Below are 24,426 nucleotides of genomic sequence, written 5' to 3'. Positions count from 1 at the left end.
CATGCCATAAACCCTAATTTGTCAAATTCATAAAACATATAAGCATCAAATACAACTGAAACCAATCAAGGCTCTGATACCACTGATGGGTTTTATGCATAAGAAACAGTCCTATGTGCTCATACAAACCCTAATGCTTGGATCTAGGTTTCTCTATTGTACATGCTTTGAATCCAAGACTAATAAACTTAGATCTAACATATTATAAACTGAATTAGGGTTTATAGAATTACCTTTGATTGTTATATAGCAATAACAATCAATTCCTGGCTTGGATTGGCCTTAGAAAGCTTACTGCCTCAAGTGCTGCACCTCTAATGGAGTCACAAACACCATATGCAACTTGGATGAAGAGGAAAAGAAGAGAGGCTGCCCAAAAACGGCTGGAAACCCTAATGGAAGACTTGTCCACGTTTTTGGGGCATAGGGGCCCTTTATATACATGTAGGCTATTAGGGTTTACAACTAGGAAACCCTAATATGACTGCTTAGGCCCTAAGCAGCCCATGGACTCCTTAAACATATCCCTTGGACGATTTCTAATGGGCTTCCCATAGAATTCGTCCAACCTATATATTATTAGGTGATCCATAGCCCAATTATAATTATCTTATAATTACAACTTCAGTCCCCTAAGTTTAATTAATCCCTTTTAGCCACAAAATTAATTATAAATTAATTCTTGACTAATATTAATTAAACAATATGATTTCTCCTTTAATATATTATTCTCATAATATATTAATAAATCATATTTAAACCTTTCTCTCCTTAAATCATCCTACATATTGCTATGGTGAAGGCAACCCAAAAGGACCATGCTCATAATCGGGTCAAGTACATACCAAAATAGTTATGGACTTAGACACTAATCCAACACAAATAACAACATGCAGTAGGTCCATAACTAAAATATTGAATTACCCGTGAGCCCATAGTATGAGTCTGGCTTGCCTATCGTGCCTACAACTCACATCTGGCTTGCTCCTGAGCCCACAACATAAGCCTGGCTTACCCTGAGGGCCTACAACTTATGTATGGCTTGCTCATCGATCAGTCATTGAACTGAATTATCAATATCCAACCGTCAGTATGAGTCTGGCATATGAATCGGGTCCTCAGATGATATCTATGATGATATTGATCCCTCAGTGTGAGTCTGGCATGCCCTACCCGACCCTCAGCTCATATCTAGTTTGCTCCAATACCCTCAATCCCTCATTGCGAGTCTAGCATACCAACCGGGTCCTCAACTCATATTTGGAATGCTATTGAGCCCTCATTATGAGTCTGGCATGCCGTACCTGGCCCTCAGCTCATATCTGGATTGCTCTAATACCCTCAAGCCCTCATGACGAGGCTAGCATACCTACCGGGTCCTTAGTTTGTATCTGGAATGCTATTGAGCCCTCAGTATGAGTCTACCATGCCATGCCCAACCCTCAGCTCATATTTGGAATGCCCCCATGGTTTGTTGGCTACAACACGGACCAGTACAACCTGAACCCAACACAACATGTCGACATATAATAGATAAACATATAAACAATCTACAAGCAGACGGATAGATCTACAGATCACTACTCATAACATCATCCTATAAACCAGGATACCGATCTAACAGATCACTACTGAACAATAACATACTATCACATAACAGGATATCTAATCTAATGGGTCGGCCTTCGTGCCTTCGACCCAAAATTATAGTGAGAAGAACTCGCCTCAAATGCAGAAGCTTACTGAAGAAATTCCTAGCTACTATCCTGTCGACTTCCTGAGCTATCAAAAAACACACCCAATTAGCAGTTGGTTTCCATGCTATAATCCATAATCCTTACTTGGGATAAAATGACCATTTTACCCCAGACTCAACATGAACCAAGACTGAGTCCTAAAACCTAAAGATCCACAAAGGCCCACTTGTGGTCTAATTTTCCAAATTGGGCCCAACCCCATATGAGCCTTATCCTAAGCCCATAATTTTCCTCATTACAATTCAGATTACCATCAAGCACCCTTAGGGACAAACTTGTTCAAAGACATAAGTCGAAATTCAAAGTCAACGGTCCAAGTTGACCCAACTCGTCAAGTTGTCCTTCAACTCGTTGAGTTTCTCCAACAGCTGCACAGAGAGGGAAAAACCAAGTCAACTCGCTGAGTTGACCACAAATTCACCAAGTTCCTCTATCAGTCTGAAAATGTCAGGGAAATTCGAGCCAACTTGCCAAGTTTATCCAACAAACACATTGAGTTCTCCATAAACCCACCTCTTAACACATTAAGCACTTAATCCATGAGGACATGACTACAAAACATAGATCTAACTTCCTTGGGCTAGAAAACCACGTAAAGTTACCCACTTTACAGTCATGCATGTCTAAATGAAGCTCTTAAGCATGGAATGGACTTAATAGATGACTTAACGCATGGATAACACCAAATACCTCATAAAGTTTTCACCTTTAAGCTCAAGGGTACCAAAACCAACTCATATCTGAAGGAACAACCCCTAAAATGACTTTACTCCATCCTCATACCCATAAAGAGGCCAAAACATAACAAATCCCAAAATAAGGGGATCTAATCATCCATAAGTCAAGGTATGAACTGTATACCTTAAATTGAATGCAAGAAATGGAGTGATTCTGGATCCAAGGCTTCCTTCTCCAATCTAGAAACTTTAAAATCTTCTAATTCCTTCACAATGCACAAAAAGAACACCAAACTTCTTTCCAAGGCTCCAAAAGCTTGACAATGGAGGCTACAACTTGTTTTAGGGTTTTCACAACAATGGAGTCTGATAAGGAGGACAGAAGAAAGACTTAAGGACTTTAAATAGGGTGCAAGACCCTAAAAATTAGGGTTTCATTCCCAGCTGCCAACTCATCGAGTTGAGGATCCCTGTAACACCTGTTACTTGAGGTAATGATAATTATTCAATTTCTTTATAATTAATTGTTGGACTATAAGAATTATATTGGATTATTGAGTTGGGCCTTATGAGTGGGTGGTTGAATATTTGGGCTGACTGGAGACGTATGATGGGCGTAAGCTTGGCGTATGCGGGGAGTAGTGAAGACAATGGATGCGAGGGGTTGATGTGCGTAAGCACAACATACTAAGGTGTACGCGCATCGTACGTGAGCAAACTCAAAACCCTAATTTTTAGGGTTTAAGCCATATAAATACCCCATTATATCCCAAACCCTAGCCTCCTTACCATCCACCTTGATTCAGAAACCCTAGAAACCTAACCCTCTTCATACTTGTGTAATTTTGATCTTGTGAAGTCCATTTTAGTGGTTTGAAGCTTGGAAGGAGAAAGAAGAAGTTGGAGAAGAAGAACTTGAGTAGCTTGAGCTCAAGGATCTGAGATATCATCACCATTTGGCATTCATTTGATCTAAAAAGCTCACAACTTGCCTAATGTATGCTTAGATCTATGATAATGATGTTTTGGACCTTTTTGGTCCCAAGAGTGGATTTTTATGGTCCAAATCCGTTTCTTGGCTTAGGGTTGCCACCCTTAGTGCTATATGAGTCCCAAGAATAGAAAAGTTTCCATCTTGAAGGTCTTTTTATGGTCATGCATGAGTTCTAGTCATTTCCATGAAAATTAGTTGCCATATTTTTTAGTTTGGGTCTATTTGGTGGGTTGCAAGCCACCAAGTAATCGACTTTATGGGTTAAGACACTCTATTGGACTTAGATCTGTGTTTGAAGCTTAAGGTCTTAAGGGCTTAAGCCTTTTTGGAGATTATGGCTTAACAGGGTAGTACGTTGGGCATACAAGCCCGTATGTACAACGTACAAGCCATGCAAGCTGTACGTTTAGGGTACATAGGAGTACGTCCTGCGTACTCCTTGGATTTGGGCTTTGCATCGTTTGGGCCTCTAGTTGGGCCATTCTTTGGACTTCTTAGCTATTGGGCCTTAATGGGACATTAGAAGTCATTTATTGGGCTAAGGACATGTTTGGGCTTAAAGGAAGGCCCATTTGAGGAGTTGGACCCAATTTTAAAAATTAGGCCATTAGTGGGCTTAGAAAGGCTATCTAGAATTGGGCCTTTCATATTAGGGATTTAGGCCAAATTCATAGACTGGATTGGATCAAGGGGTAATTGGCCATTTTATCCTAAGAAGGATTATGGGTTTTGATTAAGTGTTATTTTGGTAAGGATAGCTCGGGGAGTCATCGGAGCAGCTGTTACAGATTCCTTACCGTGAGATTCTACATTCAGCTTTGCGAGGTGAGTTTCCTTCTGGATTGAATGGGTTGAAGGCACCAATGGCAGCCTGTCTATATTTTTTTGAGTTGATTAGTTAGTTGAGTGTAGGCGAGGCCCGTATCTCATAGATAGTTAAGTGTGGGCGACGCCCATATCTCATAGATAGCTGATATGGAATGGATTTGTAGATTTGGTTATACTTGTTTTTTGTATGATACTTGTATGTGTCTCTTAGTTAGTTGTTGTGGGCGAGGCCCATATCTCATAGTTAGCTGAGTGTGGGCGAGGCCCGTATCTAAGAGTTAGCTGAGTGTAGGCGAGGCCTGTATCTTAGAGTTAACTGAGTGTGGGTGCGTCTTGTATCTCATAGTTAACGGAGTGTGGGCGGGGCTCGTATCTCCTAGTAGAAAAGTGTGGGCGGGGCCCGTTTCTCCTTGAGTGTGGGCGGGGGGCGTATCTCTTAGTTGCATGTTATGTGTATGGTATGTGGTAGTTTGGGGAGAGTCTCTAAGCTTCATGCTTACAGTTTTTAGTTTTGGTTTTAGGTACTTCCGGTAGCAAGGGGAAGAGCTCGGGATGACTGCATTGCACACACCATGATGTTCGCCTGGGATGTTTACTCTGATGTTTGATACTCTAATTTGATGTTTGGAATACTATGACTTATGTTTTGATGGAATGATTTTAATAACTATGGTTTATTTAATGATCTAAAATAAAATTTTTGTTCATGATTTTTGAGATGTTTCACTCCCCAATTCGTCGACTTGGTTCATTAAACCCTCGTGATCCATCCATCTTCAACACTACGAGTTGGTCCCTCCAACCTGTCGAGTTAACCTAGAATTAGGGTTTCTCTCAACAATTCCTCTTCAAGATTTCGGATGTTACATTGTCGAGCATTTGCGTTGCCTCTTATAATCTTAAAGAAAACATAGTCGGTGCTTCTCAAAATGGGAACACGAATTACAATGAGACGATGAAAAGTTATAGAATACTCTGGCAAAGATAGTCGAAGTTACCTCATGTAATAACCTTTGCGATCCTTAATTAACATAGATAAAAATAATGAACAAAAGCAAGAACTTGTACACTGAAGAAAAGAAAAGTTTAATGAATATTTAGAAAAAAAGATGAAATCAACAAATTGAGAGAGAGACTGAGCATGAATCCGATGAATACCTATTTCTGAAGTCGACCTATAAATATAAAGATGTTTAAATATTCAATTTATTGCTCTTATCATTTGGTGAAATTATGATAAACCTATAAACATCAATGTTTTCAAATTTGTCAAAGTAAGTTGAAATTCACAGTGTCGTTCAAAAAAGCAGGTGAAATTCACAACACAAAATATAGAAAAGTGCCTAAATTAATATATTACAAATGATGGAATGTGAGAGAACTTGAATTAAAGCCCATCATAATTGTTCATGAATTTTCTTCATCCGCTGAAACAAAAAGTAGAAATCATGTTTTGATTATTGATTTCAATGTTTCCTCAAAACTAATAGAATGAAATACCTCTTATAACCTTTGGATTATGGTAGAGAGAAAAAGCAGAGTCGGAAGCCTATAACATTGAGTGACTGTTGGCCGAGTATAGAGAAGAAGAAGAGGAAGAAGAAGAAGAACTAGAGGTGGATTTTAATTATAGGATTTGGTCATTCTCTTAAGATTAAACCCTAAGAGATTTGTGTGTTCGGATTTTGAATCAATATCCTGATTTAGTTTCCAAAACTCATAATGAAATTGAGGGAGAAAGAGTTAGGAATGAAAATTTCGAATCTTTGAAATTTTTATTGAATAAAACAGGCAGGAAAAGCAAGTGTTGGGCTCTAAAATAATGACACGTGGCAAGTTAATAGCTTTAGAAAATGGAGAAGTGGCAAAAAAAGACTCTTTTATTAGAAAAGAGATTTTATTATACTTATATTGTATTGGGTAAAAAGGGTAGAGAGAGAAAAGATACAATATAATGGTGAAAGGCCATGCCAAAGATAGAATAGTGGTGAAAGGAGACAATACAAAGGTGATGAGTTTCTGGATCTCAAGCTTGATGGCACCTTCTTCTTCTTCTTCTTCTTCTTCTTCTTCTTCTTCTTCTAACCTTCTTCTTCAACTACAAGAGCCATGAATCACTCAAAACTTGCAAAATCACACATATAAGCTACACATACGAGATTAGGGTTTTAAAGAGGGTTGGAGGCTGATAAAGGTGGCTAGAAATGATACCATAATGTTCTTTATATAAGGTCAAATGAAATATTAGGGTTTTGCATTTGAGCCTAGTACACCCAGCGTACCCCTGGGTACGCCTAGCATACTAGGTGGCCTCTGCAATTCTGCATGGTGCATGAGTACGCTGCGCGTACTCATGCGTACACCCCACATACTAACTTTCCAACTTTTCACTTTTAGGGACTGATTTGATATTTTAGGGAAAGATTCATGAATGATAAATGTACCTTATTTTTGGATGTTGCAATTCTCCCCCACTAAAATCAGACTTCGCCCTCGAAGTCATCCCCCATAAATAGTTCTGGATATTGCAACGCATCTCAGACTATGATTCCCATGTCCACTATGATCCTCTATGATACTGCCATTGAACTTTGACCAAGTTTACGACCTTGTTCCTCAAGGTCTTCACTTTCCGATCCAAAATGGCTATAGGCCTTTCCACATAATTCAGACGATCATCGGCCTGAATGTCTTCCAAGGGAACTACAACCACCTCATCATTTATACACTTCCTCAGCTGGCATAAATGGAAGGTATCATGGATCTTACTCAACTCCGCCGGTAGCTCTAACCGGTAAGCCACCTTGCTCACACGAGTCAACACTCGAAAAAGGGCCAAGAAATATAGGGCCCAGCTTACCCCGCTTCCTAAAGCGGATAACACCCTTCCAGGGTGACACTTTTAGGAGCACAAAATCCCCCACCCGCAACTCTAACTCAGAGCGTCTTCGATCCACATAACTCTTTTGGCGGCTATACGCGGTCAAAAGTCTCTACCAAACCTGTTGTATAAGCTCAGTCGTCTTGAGCATGACTTTCGTGCTCCCCATGATCCTCTACCCCACTTCGCCCCAATAAATAGGTGTTTGACACCTCCGACCATAAAGTAGCTTGAACTGGGGCATACCGATACTAGCATGATGGTTGTTATTATAAGAGAACTCACACGAAGGAAGATACGAGTCCCAACTCCCACCAAAATCAATAACATGGGAGCACAACATATCCTCGAGCGTCTGAATCATCCGCTCGCTTGGCCTGTCCGTCTGCGGATGGTATGAGGTATTAAAATGTAGTTGGGTACCCAACTCCTCATGAAATCTCTTCCAGAATCTGTAAGTAAAGTGCACATCCCATTCAGACACAATAGATGTCGGCACCCCATGTCGAGCCACCACCTCACGAACATAAATCTCGACCAACTTCTCTGTAGAAGAGTTCTCACTAATGGCTAAGAAATGAGTGTTATTCGTCAAACGATCCACTATCACCCAGATAGTGTAAACACCCCCTGCAGTCCTCGGTAGCTTCATAATGAAATCCATAGTAGTTTCCTCCCTCTTCCATATGGGAACCTCCAGAGGCCGCAACTTGCCATGAGGGCGCTAATGCTCTGCCTTGACCTTCCGGCAAATCAAACATCCCTCCACAAACCATGTCACATCTCTTTTCATACATGGACACCAATAATTATGCTTCAGGTCAAGATACATCTTTGTAGCTCCCAGGTGGATAGAAAATCTTGATTTATGGGCCTCCTCCATTAAAATCCGCCTTGCCCCACCCGCGTATGGTACCCATATATAACATACACGTTCAAAAATCGTGTTTTGTAATTTTAAGAAGTGAATAATATTATGAAATATTATATGTTTATGAGTATTGAGTTCTAACAAGATAGTTTTTACTAGAATTGAAGTAAAACTACGTTTAGAATCACTCAGAAAGTATTGGAAGTCTTATGAGATTCCAGTCAAAAGGCAAATATTGAAATTTAACGAAAATATAAAATTTGAAATAAGTAAAATTTTGTTATTGAAAGTTGTAGATAACAAAAATTTAGACGAAAACCTCATCGAAATTCGAGTTATAACGAAGAAGTTATGACCAATTGAAGATCCGCGACAAAACCGGCATTTCGCCTAATGACGTAAAAAGTGAGTTTTCGATAAACTACTTTTTAGCCCTTATGATCTAAATGAAAGTTGTAGTATTCGTTAAACCGAGACTTTTCATAAAAAGGTCGTCAAAATCTGACTTCATATGAGGAGGTTATGATTTTTCCAAGTTTCGATATAGCAGTAGACAACTAAAATCTCGAAATTAAGATCGAGTGATTTTTAGCCAACACAAGCTAAACGAGAATTGAAGGTCTCGTTAATATTAGTACAACGGTAAAAAGACAGACGAAAATGGACGTCGGATGAAGAAGTTAAGAATTTTTAACAGTCGTATCCTGTCCCGGCCTATTAAAAATATAATAATAAAAATAAATTCAAAATTAGCCGACGGAGTCTAAACAAAAGTTGTAGAGCATAATTTCACATACGCGTGCATATAAAGAACATTAAAAACGGAGTTCGTATGCGAAATATACGAAATTTTGAAGTTTATGGCACAAAATTCAAGGTTGGTCCGAAAGGTACTCCCATCGTATAGTACTTACGCCCAGCATACTAGATCCGACGAACACGTATCATGCATTCTTGACACGTCCGAGCCCGGGTTCCGATCAGATGACACCTCGCAGGTACACCCCGAGTTCGAGGGGACGCCCCGCGTAGTGGACCGCCTCGCAATACGCCCAACGTACCGAGGACTTACGCCCAACGTAGTGCGAACTTTGGTCCCCTATAAATAGCAATCGAAGGCAACCTATTTTGGTTTACAAATTTGACACTTTCAAACCCTCTTTCATCCTTTTAACCCACTTTTAACCCCCCGAAGCCCCGGTATCATTCCCGACACCCGAAGCAAATCCCGACGCTCCGGAGTTCCCGAGAAAATTATATTTTCAAGTCGAAACTCTGCCCGAGTAAGGCCGGTTTTCAACTAAAATCCTTGGTTTCGTCACAGAAAGTCATATTCAGAGCCGAAATGCTGCCCAAATTAATGTTTTAACCCCTAGTTATTTCAAGGTGAGTTCAATATTTAGGAACAATTGTATGTTATGTGTTATATATGCTATGTGCTTTTCTGTGTTATTATCTCATGTTGTTATTCTATGCTATTATGGTAGCAAAGCTATACCTTTGACCATGTGATCAGTGAAAGGAATTAGATTCACGGTGGTACTGGTATGTAGCCTCTAGCCATGTAGAGCATGTCGCGTAAGAAAATGACTTCTATTCTATGGCATTGGCAGAAACTTAGATAGGGCTGAAAGCCTGAAATCTACCAAAATGTTTAATCATAATTTGTATGTCTTCTGTGCCATTTGGGCCGAAGCGTTATTGATATATATCAAGTATTTAAATTGTTATGTCTCATTGATTGTATATCATTGAATCAATTTATCGATTGATATCGAAAGCTTGTCGCATGATTCACATATGCCTTTGTTGTTCCTTGTTCCACTTTGCTTCTGCCATATTGAAGTATATATATGTCATAACATTATTGATATGTGCATATCTACATATATATTTTACATCATATCTTAATATTTTATGCTATATTTTTGCTTATAATAGAAGAAAAGGTACTTATTATGCTTAATATCTATTATGTAGCATAAATGTAACAGCCCGGATTTCCAGGTATCTTTATTGTTTATGATTTGGGTGTTTTGAGAGGGGACTCGGCAAGTCGGAGCTCAGACTCGCCGAGTAGGGACGCGATTCTGGACGCGGGATTCGCCTGGACTCGGCGAGTCCAGGATATGGACTCGGCGAGTCTGCGCTGTTTAATGAAACCCTAATTTCTCGGGTTTGGGACCTATTTAAAGGGCCTTATGGCCGTCATTTGTACCCAGCAGTCCATAGAGAGAAACCCTAGAGTGCTTTAGCGATTTGAGAGTGAGAAAGGAAGCATTTCTTGACCTTTGTGTGTTGTTTAGCAAAGAAGAGGGAAGTCCTAGCCAAGAGGAAGCAAAGGAGGTTGCTATTCTGTGGATTTGAAGTTGAGATCATCGATCTAAAGGTATGATTTCAGCTCATCTTCTGTTTTGTGAAGTATATTTGGATTTAGGGTTTCTTGTGGCCTTTATTGGGTTGATTTGATGGCCAAATGGTCCCTTGCTAGTGATGAGGCTTTGGATCTGGATCCATAGAGGTCCAGAGAGCCTCATTCATCAAGCTTTATGAAGAACAATGGAGGTTATGACCTTGAGTTGTGATATTTGTTGATAAGTCTTCATATATGGACAAATAGAGGTTGTATGTACACCAAGTTTGGGACTTTACGTGGTGGATCGGTCTAGGAAGGCCAGATCTATGAATTGATGGAACAGATCTGACCTTAGAAGTGAGTTTGAGTGATTGCATGGCATGGACTCGCCGAGTCCGATGAGCAGACTCGGCGAGTAGCTTGAAGATTGCCTTGGATCGGCCAGTGAGTGGTCCAGTCGAGTCATGGGTTGACTCAGTGAGTCAGGGCGAGTTAGGGAAGGGTGGTCTAGTGGTCTGAGTCGAGCTGGGACTCGCCGAGTTGTTCTTGAGACTCGGCGAGTTGAGTCGGGGTGGCCCCGCGATTCTTCCAGGTGGAACTCGTCGAGTCAGGAGGAGTACTCGACGTGTAAGAAGGGAATCCTAGAGAGTTGGTGAAAACGTCTAGACTCGCCGAGTTGCCCTTGTGCACTCGCCGAGTCCGGTCAAAGTTGACCGTTGACCGTTGACCAGAGTTGACCTGTGTTGACTTCTTAGGGATAGTCAACCTTAGAGATAAAAAGTGTTAATAAGAGATGTATGATGTTATAGGGAGATTTTAGCTTGGAGGATCGAGCATGAGTGATTTCGGGATTTGCTAGCTATCGACATTCACGAGGTGAGTCTTCTCACGATACTGTACCCGGAAGGGTTTGACTGAGTAACCGGAAGGTCGGATATGATATGAGACCTATGTGTTATATGTGATAAGTTAATTGTTATATGTGCTATGTATGATATGTTTAATGTGGGCCGGAAGGCATTATGTTATGGGCCGGAAGGCGAATAAGTTATGGGCCGGAAGGCGTTGTAATGAGGACCGAAGGGTTGGCGTGGGTAGGACCGGAAGGTTTACCCAGCAGGGACGGAAGTCCCCTGAGACACATGGACCGGAAGGTCAGGGCCATGAAAGGCATATGTGCGTAAGTTGTATTTTGGGGAACTCACTAAGCATTTATGCTTACAGTTGTCGTGTATGTGTTTCAGGTACTAGCGAGGATCGTGGGAAGGCGCCGGCGTGATTTGTACACACTGATAGATGATTTATGATCTTGGGATTCATATGATTTGTATTATGACATGATACATTGGATATTTATGCCTTGTTTTGGATGAAAATACATTTTTAGAAATGAATGAAAAAAAATTGTTTTAAAATTTCCGTTGTTACAAATTTGGTATCAGAGCCTTGGTTTGAGGGATTCGGGTACACCTTCGGGCGTAACTGAACTCAAACCGAGGATTTGAGGAAAACTTTTAAAATAAAGGCATAAAATTTTTATAAAGTATTTGTGGTAAACAAGAATGAAGCAGTGTGTACGATCAGCCAGCGCCCGAACAGTAAAGATCCCCAAAATACCCTTACAATGTTGTGTTAAGAGATATGATATGATATGAATTGTTATGCATGCTAGAAGACTAGATATTCATGATAGGACTAGAGTGGCCTGATTTGTGATGCCTTAGTCTAGGGAAGTCTGTTGCTATGAGATGCTTTGATAGCGAGCGGGTAGTTAGTGCATAACAAGAGTAGAGTACTCACGATCCGGGGTTTGGGAGGAGGACTTGGGATGAATGCTGATGCGGTGTGGTCGGTAGTATTGGGCCCGTACTACCGAAGACATCGGGTCAGTGGGCAACCCAAGTAAGAATCCCTAGGTATCGGAGACTGAGTAGGGTTGCATTATCGAGTACGATTATGCTCGATAGAGTCTCTGATAAGTTCTATGTTGTATTTCAGAGGCATCATGGTTGGACCACGCCACAGACCGAGTACGAGCAGTGTGAGTGACGAGGAGATTCGTCAGATGATTCATGAGGAGGTGGTTGCGGCGATCCGGGCCGAGATTCCGGAGATGTTTGGGTCAATTAAGACCACTTTGATGGAGACCTTTGATGAGCGGTACGCCGCGTTGACTGAGGCTGCAGCCGCTGCAGCTACCGCAGCTGTGGCTGCTGCCAGGCCATAGGGAGGTGACTCGTTGCTATTTCGGGAGTTCAGCAACACGAAGCCACCTGAGTTTGACGGGACGCAGGATCCGATCGCTGCGATGAGGTGGATTGCTGATATCGAGGGATGCTTCTACACCTGTTTATGTCCGGAGCATCTGAGGGTACGGTTCGTCTTGAACCAGCTCCGTCTGGGAGCGAAGGATTGGTGGAAGTTCGTGACAGCGAACTTCACTTTGGCAGAGATTTCAGCTGTGACATGGGAGAGGTTTACCTCTATGTTCATAGACGAGTACGTTCCCCCGGTGGAGAGGGAACGGTTGGTTCAGGAGTTCTTGACCCTCAAGCAGGGTACTGATTCGGTTACGGTGATCACGCGGAAGTTTCATGAGAGGGCGATGTTCTGCCCCGAGCAGGTGTCCTCAGAGCAGGCTCGGATGAGCCGGTATTTGGGTGTATTGAGGAGGGATATCCGGGAGTTCGTGTCGAACTCCACATATCATACCTTTGCTGAGCTTCAGGCGAATGCCAGGAAGCGCGAGATCGAGTTGGAGACCCAGGCCAGGGAGGAGGCCGAGTCTCAACGGGTGGATCGGCGGCCGGCTCAGTCTCAGCCGGCAGCCAAGCGGACTAAGTCCGCCGATTCGAGGACGGGAGGTCCGAAGGGCCGCACTTGCGGAAAGTGCGGCAAGGGTCACGAGGGGACATGTCGATCAGGTGCTTGCTACAAGTGTGGCAAGGAGGGGCACATCGCTAGGGATTGCCCCAAGGGGTTTATGGTTTGCTTTCATTGCAACCAGACCGGCCATCGGAAGGCCGAGTGCCCTCAGCTTCTTCAGAGATCTGCACCTGCTGCCAGGGCTACAAAGACTCGACCAGTGAAGGCCGAGGCCCCGAGGGCTCGTGGGAGAGCCTTTCAGCTGACTGAGGAGGAGGTCCGCGTTGCACCCGATGTTGTGGCAGGTATGCTTTATTTCATGTATTTATTTTGATGTTGAGATATTATGCTTATGTTATGATATGCGTAGGTACTTTCCTTGTGAACTCTGTACCTGCTTTAGTGTTATTTGACTCGGGTGCGAGTCGGTCTTTCGTATCTTTGGCCTTTAGTCAGCAGATCGGTGTTAGTCGTGAGCCGTTGAGTCGGCCTCTGAGAGTTTCTATAGCTGATGAGAGAGTGATTTGTGCCACAGAGGTTCTCCAGAGATGTGTGTTAGAGATTTTCGGGGTTGAGTTTCTGATTGATCTGATTCCTATTGCGATGGGTGATGTCTGTGTCATTGTAGGCATGGACTGGTTGAGTTGATTTGGTGCAGTCATCGACTGTGAGCGTCAGCTGGTGACCATACGAGACCCTAGTGGGGGAGTTCTTTTAGTGTACGGCGAGGGTACACGTTCAGGATCAGCTTTTTGTTCGGCCGCTAGGGCGAGGCAGTGTCTACAGCAGGGCTGTAAGGGTTTTGTGGCGTATGTGATGGATACGCGGGTGGCTTTCGAGAGACCGAGTTCAGTTGAGGAGGTTCCGGTGGTGCGTGAGTTTCCCGATGTTTTCCCCGAGGAGTTACCGGGTGTGCCTCCTGTGAGGCAAGTGGAGTTCAGTATTGATTTGGTTCTGGGGGCCGCGCCTATCGCTAAGGTGCCTTCTCGCCTTGCACCTCCTGAGATGCATGAGTTGTCCTCGCAGCTCCAGGAGTTGCTGGGGAAGGGGTTTATTCAGCCGAGCAGCTCGCCGTGGGGAGCACCTATCTTGTTCGTCAAGAAGAAGGATGGTTCACACCGGATGTGCATCGACTACCGGGAGTTGAACAAGCTGACAGTCAAGAACCGTTACCCGTTACCGAGGATCGACGATTTATTTGATCAGTTGCAGGGAGCATCTTGGTTTTCCAAGATCGATTTGAGGTCGGGATATCATCAGGTGAGAGTGCGGGATGAGGACGTCCAGAAGACAGCGTTCAGGACGCGATATGGGCATTATGAGTTTGTGGTGATGCCTTTTGGGCTCACCAATGCCCCGACTGTGTTCATGGATCTCATGAACAGGGTATGCAGGCCGATGTTGGATCGGTCGGTGATTGTATTTATCGATGATATTCTGGTATATTCGAGATCTAGAGAGCAGCATGAGGAGCATTTGAGGGAGGTCCTTGGGGTTTTGAGATCGGAGAAGCTTTATGCAAAGTTCTCCAAGTGTGATTTCTGGTTGCGGGAGGTCCAGTTCCTAGGAGATCTTGTTAACCAGGAAGGGATTCTGGTCGATCCGGCAAAGGTTGAGGCGGTGATGAGTTGGGAGGTGCCGAAGTCACCATCTGAGATCAGGAGTTTCCTTGGGTTGGCAGGGTATTATCGGAGATTTATCAAGGATTTCTCCAAGATCGCAGTGCCACTCACCAGATTGACCCGGAAGGGTGTTGCATTCTCATTGGGTCCCGAGCAGCAGACCTCCTTTGAGACACTTCGCCAACGGTTGTGCGAAGCCCCGGTATTAGCTCTCCCGGAAGGGATGGAGGATTTTGTAGTATATTGTGATGCATCGATTTTGGGGCTGGGTGCGGTGTTGATGCAGAGGGGTCATGTGATAGCATATGCATCGAGGCAACTGAAGCTTCATGAGATGAGATATCCCACGCATGATCCAGAGTTGGGGGCAGTAGTGTTCGCCCTCAAGATTTGGCATCACTACTTGCATGGGGTTCGGTGTACGATATACACGGACCATAAGAGTTTGAAGTACTTGATGGATCAGCCCAACCTAAATATGCGACAGAGGAGGTGGTTGGATGTGGTCAAGGATTATGACTGTGAGATCCTGTACCACCCAGGCAAGGCTAATGTGGTAGCCAATGCGTTGAGCCGCAGGGCGGAGAGCACTCCACTGCGGGATGTATGTTTGAGATTGATCGTGATAGCTCCGGTAATGGATGCCATTTGCGGGGCACAGGCCGAGGCTGTGCAATCGGAGATGCAGAAGAAGGAGCGGGTCGTTGGGTTGGTTTCAGAGTTCGTTACGGATGGACGAGGGCTTATGACCTTTCAGGGTCGGATTTGGGTACCGTTTGTGGGCGGTACCCATATTACTTTGATGGAAGAGGCTCATCGGTTTAAATTTTCGATCCATCCGGGGGCCACGAAGATGTATTTGGATTTGAGGAAAGAGTATTGGTGGCCCTGTATGAAGAGGGACGTTGCCTGGTTTGTTGAGAGGTGCTTGACCTGCCGCAGGGTCAAGGCCGAGCACCAGAGACCGCATGGCAAGTTGCAGCCATTGGAGGTTCCCGAGTGGAAGTGGGAACAAATCACCATGGATTTCATCACAAAATTGCCGAGGACTGCCAGAGGAGTTGATGCAATTTGGGTGATTGTGGATAGGTTGACGAAGAGCGCTCACTTCCTTGCCATCAGTGAGAGTTCTTCAGCGGAGAAGTTGGCAGAGATATATGTGAGAGAAGTGGTATCTCGGCATGGGGTGCCGATCTCGATTGTTTCGGACCGTGACGTGCGTTTCACTTCCAGATTCTGGAAGAAATTTCATGAGGAGTTGGGTACTAGATTGCATTTTAGTACCGCATATCATCCCCAGACAGATGGTCAGAGTGAGCGGACGATTCAGACGCTTGAGGACATGCTTCGAGCATGTGTGTTGGATTTCGGGGGTAGCTGGGATGCGTATTTACCTTTGGCAGAGTTTTCCTACAACAACAGCCATCATTCGAGCATTGGTATGCCACCCTTTGAGCTATTGTATGGTAGGAGGTGTCGGACCCCCATTTGTTGGGGAGAGGTTGGGCAGAGAGTGATGGGCAGTACAGAGATCGTGCTTCAGACGACAGAGCAGATTCAGCAGGTCAGACAGAGGTTATTGACCGCCCAGAGCCGACAGAAGAGTTATGCAGACAGACGCCGGTCCGAGCTTGAGTTTTAGGTCGGTGACTTCGTTCTCCTAAAGGTCTCTCCTTGGAAAGGAGTGATTCGATTCAGGAAGAGGGGCAAGTTGGGGCCCCGGTATATTGGGCCATTTCGTGTGATTGCGAGGGTAGGCCGGGTAGCCTAATGCTTGGAGTTGCCAGCAGAGTTGGGGCAGATCCACGACACTTTTCATGTGTCGCAATTGAGGAAGTGTATAGCTGATGAGTCGGCAGTGGTTCCATTAGAGGATATTCAGGTGGATGCGAGCCTGAATTATGTCGAGAGGCCTGTGGCCATCAGAGATCGGAAGATCAAGGTTCTGAGGAACAAGGAGGTACCTCTAGTGTTGGTTCAGTGGCAACACCGGAAGCGATCGGAGATGACCTGGGAGCCGGAGCGCGACATGCGGGTGCAGCATCCGGAGCTATTTTCAGAGCAAGACTTCGAGGGCGAAGTCTAGTTCTAGTGGGGGAGAATTGTAACAGCCCGGATTTCCAGGTATCTTTATTGTTTATGATTTTGGTGTTTTGAGAGGGGACTCAGCGAGTCCGAGCTCAGACTCGCCGAGTAGGGACGCGATTCTGGACGCGGGATTCGCCTGGACTCGGCGAGTCCAGGATATGGACTCGGCGAGTCCGTGCTGTTTAATGAAACCCTAATTTCTCGGGTTTGGGACCTATTTAAAGGGCCTTATGGCCGTCATTTGTACCCAACAGTCCATAGAGAGAAACCCTAGAGTGCTTTAGCGATTTGAGAGTGAGAAAGGAAGCATTTCTTGACCTTTGTGTGTTGTTTAGCAAAGAAGAGGGAAGTCCTAGCCAAGAGGAAGCAAAGGAGGTTGCTATTATGTGGATTTGAAGCTGAGATCATCGATCTAAAGGTATGATTTTGGCTCATCTTCTGTTTTGTGAAGTATATTTGGATTTAGGGTTTCTTGTGGCCTTTGTTGGGTTGATTTGATGGCCAAATGGTCCCTTACTAGTGATGAGGCTTTGGATCTGGATCCATAGAGGTCCAGAGAGCCTCATTCATCAAGCTTTATGAAGAACAATGGAGGTTATGACCTTGAGTTGTGATATTTGTTGATAAGTCTTCATATATGGACAAATAGAGGTTGTATGTACACCAAGTTTGGGACTTTACGTGGTGGATCAGTCTAGGAAGGCCAGATCTATGAATTGATGGAACAGATCTGACCTTAGAAGTGAGTTTGAGTGATTGCATGGCATGGACTCGCCGAGTCCGATGAGCAGACTCGGCAAGTAGCTTGAAGATTGCCTTGGATCGGCCAGTGAGTGGTCCAGTCGAGTCATGGGTTGACTCAGTGAGTCAGGGCGAGTTAGGGAAGGGTGGTCTAGTGGTCTGAGTCGAGCTGGGACTCGCCGAGTTGTTCTTGAGACTCGGCGAGTTGAGTCGGGGTGGAACTCGTCGAGTCAGGGGGAGTAATCGACGTGTAAGAAGGGAATCCTAGAGAGTTGGTGAAAACGTCTAGACTCGCCGAGTTGCCCTTGTGCACTCACCGAGTCCGGTCAAAGTTGACCGTTGACCGTTGACCAGAGTTGACCTGTGTTGACTTCTTAGGGATAGTCAACCTTAGAGATAAAAAGTGTTAATAAGAGATGTATGATGTTATAGGGAGATTTTAGCTTGGAGGATCGAGCACGAGTGATTTCGGGATTTGCTAGCTATCGACATTCACGAGGTGAGTCTTCTCACTATACTGTACCCGGAAGGGTTTGACTGAGTGACCGGAAGGTCGGATATGATATGAGACCTATGTGTTATATGTGATAAGTTAATTGTTATATGTGCTATGTATGATATGTTTAATGTGGGCCGGAAGGCATTATGTTATGGGCCGGAAGGCGAGTATGTTATGGGCCGGAAGGCGTTGTAATGAGGACCGAAGGGTTGGCGTGGGTAGGACCGGAAGGTTTACCCAGCAGGGACGGAAGTCCCCTGAGACACATGGACCGGAAGGTCAGGGCCTGGAAAGGCGTATGTGCGTAAGTTGTATTTTGGGGAACTCACTAAGCATTTATGCTTACAGTTGTCGTGTATGTGTTTCAGGTACTAGCGAGGACCATGGGAAGGCGCCGACGTGATTTGTACACACTGATAGATGATTTATGATCTTGGGATTCATATGATTTGTATTATGACATGATACGTTGGATATTTGTGCCTTGTTTTGGATGAAAATACATTTTTAGAAATGAATGAAAAAAAAATTGTTTTAAAATTTCCGTTGTTACAATAAAGACATTCTTGGGAGCAATATGGAAGCTGGAAGAAGAAAAATACGAGCTTAGACAAGAAGAAGACACAAAAAGAATGTTGCTGGAGAGGTTGACCCCTTGTCAGTATTTTAACTATATCTCATCACTCGTAACTTCGATTAAGTGATTCAAAATGATCTGAAAACTAGACACAATTTAGTATGACTTTCGTGTTTTGAGAAAAGTCGGATTTCCAACCACCACGACGTGGTGAATGTAATCTTTGCGATTCTTGACACTGGCTTGGGGAATATGGGATAAAAACGATGACCACGACGTGGTGCCTTTACCACATCATGGTGGAGCAAATTTTGGTAACTATATATATCTCGGACATTAGGTCGATTCCAGGAGGGAGAGAGGGCTTAAGGCTACGACTATTAATGAAAAAAATACCCTTCCAAGACCCCTTTGAGGGCAGAATTCAAATAGATATCAAAGGATAAAGATATTGGAGCAAGGATTCACATCTACACATTCGGTTTGCCTAGTTTAATCATGATTAGTATATTGATTACAATCGTTTTTATTTGAGTACTTAATTTTTTTTTGAACTTGTAAAATCAGATAAAACCCCCAATTTTAGTTGTTTTTCTTAGTTTAGCTTTTAGTAATTATTTTATTAATTAAATACCGTTCCATGTGATCGACACCCAACTTACCCAAGCTATACTATAATCTGACTAAGTACACTGCCTATAGGTGCATAGTTAGTATAAGTTTGTTAGGTTATAAATTTAAAACTAGATAGGTATAATTTGTGCACATCAATTATATTGTATCTATTATTGAACTCACTAAGCATCACCACTTACCCCTCTCGATGTTTAACAATTGTATGCGATAAGCAATCGGTATAGTTATATACTGATAGAAGATTTTGAATATTTTGAAACTATTGCATTTTGTACTCGTATATGTATAAAACTATAGTATCCTGGTTAGTTATGTAATATATATACATATACATATATATATATATATATATAACACTTTGTAATAGTCAGTTTGTATCCAGACGTTTGTAATCACATTATCAATGTAAAATATTGTTTACACTACTAGAAAAAAGGCCTTTTACGACGCTCATTGCACGTCGTAAAACGCTTAGACGACGCACAAATGCGTGTCAAGGAAGGCCCTGTCATAACGAGAGACGACGCATTTACGACATGCATTTACGACATGCATTTACGACACGCCTTTACGACACACAGTTATGACACGCAATGAGTATCAAGGAAGGCCCTGTCATAAAGGAAGACGACATGCATTTGCGTGTCGTTACCTTACGACGCGCGTGTTTATGACACGCAATGCGTATCAAGAAAGCCCCTGTCATAAATGAAGATGACACGCATTTGCATGTCATAAACTTCAGTAACCATTTACGATATGCATTTACGACGCGACTTTACGATACTCATTCATGCATAATACAAAAATATGTAAACAAATATATACCAAAACTATCAATTTCATCCAATAACATCATGTCAAAAAATTATAATACATCGATATTAAGGGGATCTAATTGTACATTGTTATTAAGAGGTTTTCTCTAACTATATAACCTAATAGTACATTTCTATTAAGGAACACCTTCTTGTTTCTACTTCTTATTGGTATGCTTCTTTTTTTCCATATGATACCTGTGGAGGCTCCACCTAGTTATCACTCACAATCTTCTTAAAGTCAACCTTGTGAGAATATCAACACCCTTGAAGTCAAAAGTCATAAGTTGAAATGGTAAATACTTGTGAAATAGCATGTTTACACAACTGATGCACAATCTCATCATTCATTATAACTCCTATGAAATGTAACACACATGAAAAATGAGGGCAAAAATGTAAAAAGTCAAAAAAGAAACACGTACCATCTTCTCTGACAATACCATCATGCCCATCTGAAGAATACGGGTCTAGAGCAACATTTGTGTAGATGATCTGTTCATGTGATTTCACCAACAGGTAAATATAAATATAATTACTTTTAGTAAAAACTTAAAAGAAAATACAGTTTGAATGTAAATTCTTACAAGATCAGGGTACTTGTCTTTAAGCAACCTGATTGTTCGAGGTATTAATCCCGAATCATTATATGTTTCATCTCCTTTAGGGGTCTAAAGAGGCAAAACACAATCATCATGTAACATTTTTTTCAAATATTTCAAAGTATAAAAATGCATTAATAACAATAAATAGATACTGTTAAATATTACATTTAGCACATTTAAGAAAATAGATAACAACCTTTAATGCATCTGGAACTTTTGGGAAATGCACAATATTGTTGACCCCAACATCACGAGCCTTTTCGACCAGTACCAAGTATACTGTTAACATAAAGCTATTTGAAAATAAATGAAATCTCAAAGTAACATGATTGATCCATAGTTAAATCAAGACTTGTCATTTATATTTGAAAATAAATGAAATCTCAAGGTAACATGGGGAGGGGTATTGTTGGACAACCACCATTTGAAACTTTTCATGCATTTCTCCTATTGTGAGAGCCCTGGTACATAAAACAGTATAAGCAAATGGCATTATCACAATCTAGTAAGTTGTATATGAAACAAATTTATTACACTAATGCTAAACAATATGTAGGGGTAGTTTTCATAAAAAAAAAAACTCTAAAAATCACTACTTTTTAACCAACTAAACAATATGTAGGGGCAGTTTGGTCAAAATTATTAAACTCGTTATTTTTTATCAAAAAAACAGTATACAGGGCTAATTTCGTCAAAAACTCTTAAAATCACTATTTTTTAAACAAAAACATAATAACCTAGGGGCAGTTTAGTCAAAACCGTTAAAATCATAATTTTGTTACATGATATTTTTTGATGGCTTATATCATTAGCTTATTTGAAGATCATTGTGACTTGGAGGGGGAGCTCTTCAAAGACAAGAAGTGATTCGGTTTCTTTGTTCTGAAATGGGTTTTTATGGCAGGTTTGGTTTTCATGAAGATTTTTTTTGGGATTACATTCGAAAATGAAGTTTAAAGACATTACTTCAGTGCTTAATTTATATATCCTAGAGCCCGTGTTTGAAGACTATTGAAGAATCAAGATTCGTGGATTGTTTCATCTATTCCTCGTTGCAAGTTCTTTTTATTCGCTAGATGTTTGTTTTGGAATTTAAAGCATTGTCATCCATTCCACACTTTGAGGGGGCGATTGTATGGTTTCAAAGCACTCCATGGATGATGACAATGGGCCCCTTGATGAAGTGTAGGTTAAAAGCCCAAGACTTGTCTTTTCCCTATAAATAGTCATGTATTATTCATAATTAGGGTTAAAGGAATGTTATTAGGTCCTTAAAATAATTATTTGGGCTATTATTACGAGTTATATCGAGTATTATTAACGCTTAATAATACTCGGACTAATTAATTTGTCGCGGTTATCGTTAAACTAAACCCTAGTGGTATTGATACTAGGTTTTATCGAAGGAAATTGTTTTGAGAGTATCGAAGCGCTGTTCGAGTGTTGAGTCACCACCTACTCAGGTGAGTGCATGGTCCCTTTCATCTTACACATAGATATGAAGTATTTTAATATAAATTATGTGCTATGTGTGCATATTGTTTGAATACTTGTTGTCTATGCTAGATGAATGATTTATACATGTTTTAAATGATTTAAACTGTATATTTATTTTATATCTACAAATATGTTGGGATAAAACATGGGTAGATGAAATAGTTGGTGAGTGATGAAATAAAATAATGAGAGATAGGTGATGATAGGAAGGTGATGATAATTAGGTGAGGATAGATAGGTGATTATGAATCGGTGATGTAGGATACTACAACCTTGTCCGACAATTTGGAGATGTAGTCATCTACTAGACTATAGATGGCGACCACGGACTATTATAGACAACCCCGTGGAAACACCAGCAGGCTAGTAACCTGTAGGTGATGAATTACGAGTTCAGGCGATGTTGTAACTACGTATTCATGCGATGATAGTCTAACCCTTATTATGAAGTACGAGTCCAGGCGATGTTGTGGCTACGTATTCATGCGATGATAGACTAACCCTTATCAAGATTTACAAGTCCAGACGATGTTGTGGCTGCGTAATCATGCGATGATACCCTAACTCTTGCTAGACACATATTGAGGGAGTAATCCCCGGATTAGTATTGTCTATGCAATGTAGGCGATGATCCTTAGGTAAAGTTCGTAGGAACAATCATATAAGGAAATACGATGTAAGGAGATGAGAAGTAAATATGATATAGGAGATGACCCTTGAGATAATATCTTTAGGGAAGACTAAAAGAAGATAATGGGGATGGGTAATTGGGTTGATTGTTTGATTGTTTAAACATAATAACTATATTATTGTGGGTTGAAAACCCTATGTACTCACCAGGTTTCCCAACCTGACCCACTCAGTTTATTTACATCACAGGTGACGATATGAAGTGACATTACACTGAGAGATTTAAAGAGATGTAGATCACTAGTGTAAATAATTGTAAGTTCTGTTTATGCTTATGTTTTTGTATTAACGATGACATCCCAAACGTTTTAAAATGAAATAAATACGTTTCTTCGAAAATGTTTTAATAACGTATTTATCGTGTTTTTCTGGGAACAAATTCTGCAACATTTTTATAAAATGAAGTACTCTGATTTTATAAAGCATAAACAAACCGGTCTTTTCTGGCTGTGATTTTGGGGATGTCACAGCTTTTGTTATGTTGTTTCTTCATTTTGGGAATTGTGGGAACTTGTCTATGGATGTAATTGGAAGTCTAGAGGTTAGATCTGAGGTTGCTACCTTAGATCTGGAATGGAGAAGGATCAGAGAGCATGAAAGTCCCTATGTTGGAGTGTTTTGTGGAGCCATCATGTCCCCAAACCCTAGCCCAATGTGCAAATGGCCTAGATCTCTTTGGATTCACGTAAAGTTTGCCACTTTACGTGATGGATGAGTGGTAGGAGGCTAGATCTATGTTTTGGAGCAATTGCATGGCCTGGAATGCTTCTGAATGGATTCAGACCGGTGGTACTCGGCGAGTCACATGGGTGTACTCGACGAGTTGCTTGAAGATGAGCTCGAACTCGACGAGTTGGAAGAACAACTCGGCGAGTAGGTTGAAGACAGCCTTAGACTCGGTGAGTCAGTTGTTGGACTCGGCGAGTCTTGTCGAAAAGTCCCAATATCTTCTGGTCGAGTTGAGAATCAGCGAGTCAAGGGATGACTCGATGAGTTGTGTGCGAGTGGACTTAGAGTTGTTGGACTCGGCGAGTCTCGGGGTGACTCGGCGAGTTAGGTCGCGGATTGAGTGAAGTTCTGATTATGGGAACTCGGCGAGTCATAGGGTTGACTCGGCGAGTAGGGTCAGTCAGGGGTTGACTTTGACTGAGGACTTGATTTTGACCAAGGGCTGACCGTTGACTTTTAGGGTTTGGTCAGCGATGTGGCCTTTGGGCCAAGAGAGGGGTAAAAGGGTCTTTTACCCTTAAGAGGGTGCCATGAAGGGGTTGATTCTAGTCTCGAGAGTTATATTCATGAGAGTATATGCCTTATATGTTAGGCGGTGGCGAGTTCGAGATTCAAGTGTGGGGATATCTGCTTTCTGCTTGCCAGGTGAGTCTTCTCACTATACTTTACCTTGAGTGGTAGTTATGTGTGACCGG

Source organism: Lactuca serriola, chromosome 6 (genome assembly GCF_051521515.1).
Source record: "Lactuca serriola cultivar US96UC23 chromosome 6, Lser_US96UC23_V15, whole genome shotgun sequence".
NCBI classification, from domain to species: Eukaryota; Viridiplantae; Streptophyta; class Magnoliopsida; order Asterales; family Asteraceae; genus Lactuca; species Lactuca serriola.
Note: the sequence above shows the minus strand (reverse complement) of the source record.